The sequence below is a fragment of the Protomyctophum parallelum genome (assembly GCF_964188405.1).
Source record: "Protomyctophum parallelum genome assembly, chromosome: 11".
In the NCBI taxonomy this organism is placed as follows: domain Eukaryota; kingdom Metazoa; phylum Chordata; class Actinopteri; order Myctophiformes; family Myctophidae; genus Protomyctophum; species Protomyctophum parallelum.
In genome coordinates this window covers 10,830,461-10,835,460 of record NC_139707.1, presented here as the reverse complement: position 1 = coordinate 10,835,460, position 5,000 = coordinate 10,830,461, and the positions used below count along the sequence as shown (strand labels likewise).

The 5,000-nt window shown below is 48.5% G+C and overlaps 1 protein-coding gene across 1 annotated transcript in view; it reads right to left on the bottom strand.

Annotated features, from left to right (window-relative positions):
- Positions 1-5,000, bottom strand: part of LOC310866883 (ecto-NOX disulfide-thiol exchanger 1-like) — a 125,533-nt gene that overhangs the window by 88,702 nt on the left and 31,831 nt on the right. Inside the window, exon 2 of the mRNA XM_083776679.1 lies at positions 1,078-1,115. The gene's annotated coding sequence lies outside the window, so the exon portion shown is untranslated. The remainder of the gene's footprint in view (positions 1-1,077; positions 1,116-5,000) is intronic.

Sequence of the window (5,000 nt, the reverse complement as noted above, 5' to 3'; positions counted from 1 at the left end):
TAGAAACTGATGTTATAAATGTTTAGTAGGGGTCCCCAGCATGTAGAAACTGATGTTATAAATGTTTAGTATGGGTCCCCAGCATGTAGAAACTGATGTTATAAATGTTGAGTATGGGTCCCCAGCATGTAGAAACTGATGTTATAAATGTTTAGTATGGGTCCCCAGCATGTAGAAACTGATGTTATAAATGTTTAGTATGGGTCCCCAGCATGTAGAAACTGATGTTATAAATGTTTAGTATGGGTCCCCAGCATGTAGAAGCTGATGTTATAAATGTTTAGTATGGGTCCCCAGCATGTAGAAACTGATGCTATAAATGTTTAGTAGGGGTCCCCAGCATGTAGAAACTGATGTTATAAATGTTGAGTAGGGGTCCCCAGCATGTAGAAACCGATGTTATAAATGTTTAGTATGGGTCCCCAGCATGTATAAACTGATGTTATAAATGTTGAGTAAGGGTCCCCAGCATGTAGAAACTGATGTTATAAATGTTTAGTATGGGTCCCCAGCATGTAGAAACTGATGTTATAAATGTTGAGTAAGGGTCCCCAGCATGTAGAAACTGCCAGATTGGTAACCATACCATTAACAACCTATAGAAGGCAAAAAACATATTTTTACCTTGAGTCTACAGTAAAGGCATTCATTCAATCTACAGTATAATGAATGATTCACATATAATGCATGGGGAAATGTGGTTGCTGTCTCAGATCACACATGAGTTGCGATTCATGCCTTGGCTGGCGGAATTATTCCCACCACCCCCCCCGTCCCGTCCCCCCCCCCCCCCCCCCCCCCCTCTCCAGCTCTTAAAATACTCCATAAGTCACATAGGGCTTTAGTTATGCTGCTCACAGACACAGACACAAACACAGCTGCCCGTCATCAGTCATCAGTTATCATCACCCGCTTGGACCAATCTGCTGGTTCCATCATGGAATCTAACCCTGCTGTTCACATTAATGATAATATGGACGGACGGACAGACGGAGAGACAGACAGACGGAGAGACAGACGAACGGACTGACGGACGGACGGACAGACAGACAGACATACAGACAGAGTGGAACTTACCGTCCTGTCCAGCTGTCTCGCACGCTCCTATTTGGTCCCTGGAGAGAGAGAGAGAGGGAGAGAGACGGTCAATATATGCCACATCAATTGTTCTCATCATTCTCCAACGACTATGGAGGCTAAACTGAAGCCTGGTGTGTGCGTGCGTGCGTGTGTAGCAGAGTGTCTCAGAGCCTCAGCCTGATGGCCTCACTCTCCCCCTGGTCACACAGGGATATCCCTTTGGTCTAGTGGTTAAGATGTTGGAATTTCATGCGGGGGACCAGAGTTCGAATCCTGACACGCACGCACACACGCACGTGTGTGCTTGTGTGCGTGTGCATTCTGGGGGTTGCGGTGGATGAAGGCGGAACGCAATTAAACTCCAGTTTGATTTACAGCATCCTGGGGAGAAGAACTGAGTGTGTTCACGCACGTGACACCGGCAAACAAGAGCAGTAAAACACGACATAGCCTACAGACAGATGGCTGTTTCAACTAAATTGTGTGTGTGTGTGTGTGTGTGTGTGTGTGTGTGTGTGTGTGTGTGTGTGTGTGTGTGTGGTGTGTGTGTGTGTGTGTGTGTGTGTGTGTATAAAGTCCATAGACTTTACGACATAAAGACGGGCATACGTAGTATACCATCATGTCGTCACCTATTGAGCAGCCACCAGCATGGCGAGGCACATTGCACAGGCCTTGTTGACAGTTTCACATTATCTTGGACTCACTTGGACAATTAGTCAGGGGATATTAATAAAATCTGCAGGGAATACATATATTACCAATAATTTTCTTCACCAATGTGTTTGTAAAGGTGTCTAACATCATATCTCACATTGGTTTATATTCAACCACCCTAGTGGAAGTTTTGACAGCTGCTCAAAGTTGGGGTACCATACAACCATTGTAAGGCAAAATGTTCTAAATTGCATTATGCTTTAAGTAGCATGTGACATGTCAAACTAGGGTTCTGTATACAGTGGGGACCTCATGTTCTTGTATTGTCTTGGTGTTATGTGTTCTGTGTTGTTTTGCTGTGGGTGTTTGAACAGACTGTGAATCCTTTGGGACAATAAAGATTGTTATTATTAACCACCATAATCAACTCATGAATTCTATTTGGAGCAGACGTCATCGTCGACATCGACAGCCAGACTGCCATAAGCAAGTAAATGGGAAAATGGTGCATTTATATAGCGGCTTTACATAGATTCACCCATCCACAGTGCAGGCACAACCCGCTCATCGGGTGCAATTAGGGCCCAGCCAGCGTGCTTTCTGGTCTAGAGGGGCGGGTAGCTTGGCCCAGCCAGCGTGCTTTCTGGTCTAGAGGGACGGGTAGCTTGGCCCAGCCAGCGTGCTTTCTGGTCTAGAGGGATGGGTAGCTTGGCCCAGCCAGCGTGCTTTCTGGTCTAGAGGGACGGGTAGCTTGGCCCAGCCAGCGTGCTTTCTGGTCTAGAGGGACGGGTAGCTTGGCCCAGCCAGCGTGCTTTCTGGTCTAGAGGGACGGGTAGCTTGGCCCAGCCAGCGTGCTTTCTGGTCTAGAGGGGGCGGGTAGCTTGGCCCAGCCAGCGTGCTTTCTGGTCTAGAGGGGCGGGTAGCTTGGCCCAGCCAGCGTGCTTTCTGGTCTAGAGGGGCGGGTAGCTTGGCCCAGCCAGCGTGCTTTCTGGTCTAGAGGGACGGGTAGCTTGGCCCAGCCAGCGTGCTTTCTGGTCTAGAGGGGCGGGTAGCTTGGCCCAGCCAGCGTGCTTTCTGGTCTAGAGGGGCGGGTAGCTTGGCCCAGCCAGCGTGCTTTCTGGTCTAGAGGGGCGGGTAGCCTGGAGACTAAAATATCTTTAATGTTGTACTATTACTACAAAACAATCTAAAATAAAGGGATTTAAGATAATTAAAGGTGGGCTGTTGCCTGAGTCCAATGCATTTCTGCTTACTTCCGGCCCAGGACTTGTCCCAGTTGGTTGTCTCCATTCTCAATTGAGTGGCGCAGTCCCTCCCCCTTTCAGAACAACGAACGGCCCAGGAAATGAAATGCAATGCATTCTGACCATAGGATTTTCTTTAAGTATTTATTTAAAGACGGTTACGCCGCGGACAAAGCCAACTCGGATCGTGACAAATCATGACAATGAACACAATGTTTTGGGCCGATCAAATAATTTAAAGAAATAAAGAAGAAAAACAAAACAAATAGTGTTGTCTCCTGCCTTTATTTTCTTCTTTCTAATGATTTGATCGGCCCAAAATATATGATTTGTCACGATCCGAGTTGGCTTTGTCCGCGGCGTAACCGTCTTTAAATAAATACTTAAAGAAAATCCTATGGTCAGAATGCATTGCATTTCATTTCCTGGGCTGTTCGTTGTTCTGAAAGGGGGAGGGACTGCGACGCTCTATAGTCTATGTATAGGCGAGCTTCATGCCATTGGACTGAAGCCCCATGAAGTGAACGCAGTTTGCGTAACTCTGTCTATATCTAAGGCTCTTCTGCTTCCTGGTCTCGAGGGACGGGCACGCATGGAGCAAGCGCTGGAGAATATTGATCTGAGTGGTGAGTGCCCGCCCTTTTTGAGCCGATGCGAACGAAAATAAAAGCCTGGCTACCGAGGCTACTTTGACACTAACTGTGGGGGAGCGCACAGGGATCGTACCGGGAACCTCACGGTTCCCATCCGGCCACTCTAACGCTGAGCCACTGCCGCCCCATAAGTGTGTGCAAAGCATACATGCTTGCTTACAGTGCATGCTGGCTTGTGAGCTATAGTTTGTATTGTTGTATTTGAATCGACAGACAAAGGCAAAGCAAGACAATTACAAGGTAGCGTGCGCACAAGTCGTGTGTGTGTGTGTGTGTCACATGTGTGCATGTAGAGAAAGATAAGCAGCATCTGCAGGTCTCCGAAGACCACCCTCTCTAATTCATCACACTATTCTTCACACACACACACACACACACACACACACACACACACACACAGCAGCGGCAGCTATTGTTACAGGCTTGACGCTTTAAAAACAAAGGCCCCACTAATTGTGTGTGTTGTTTATTGTGATCAATCACCTGGGCTGTGCTGACGGAGATGCAGGTATAGGCATGTAGAGACAGGGTGAGGGGCAACAGGGCGGTGCAGAGGGGCATGTAGAGACAGGGTGAGGGGCAACAGGGTGGTCCAGGGGGGCATGTAGAGACAGGGTGAGGGGCAACAGGGTGGTGCAGAGGGGCATGTAGAGACAGGGTGAGGGGCAACAGGGCGGTGCAGAGGGGCATGTAGAGACAGAGTGAGGGGCAACAGGGCGGTGCAGAGGGGCATGTAGAGACAGAGTGAGGGGCAACAGGGCGGTGCAGAGGGGCATGTAGAGACAGAGTGAGGGGCAACAGGGCGGTCCAGGGGGGCATGTAGAGACAGAGTGAGGGGCAACAGGGTGGTCCAGGGGGGCTGCTTAGCAGCGATGTAGTCTCGTCCAACCTACTGCCACCAGCCTTGTTCCACCTGCAGCCCCACCATAAATCACTGCTAATGACACAGAGACGCTGCCACGGGGGAGGGGGCGGGGGAGAGAGAGAGAGAGAGAGAGAGAGAGATACAGAGAGAGAGAGAGAGAGAGAGAGAGAGAGAGAGAGAGAGAGAGAGAGAGATTCTATTGGGTTAAGTGATCTGCTTTTAGCAACTCTCAGGATATTATTTGTAATGGTAAAAGGATTATTAGTTAAATTGTATGTGATGGCTTGCAATAATGGTGCATTTATATAACGCATTTCTTTATCCAAAGCACTTTACATACATACATTTCACACATACACATTCACACATTCACACACACGTTCACACACCGATGGCGGAGGAAACCATGTAAGGTATACCAACCTGCACATCGGGAGCAATCAGGGGTTCAGAGTCTTGCTCAAGGACACTTCGACACTAACCCCCGGGATCGAACCGGGC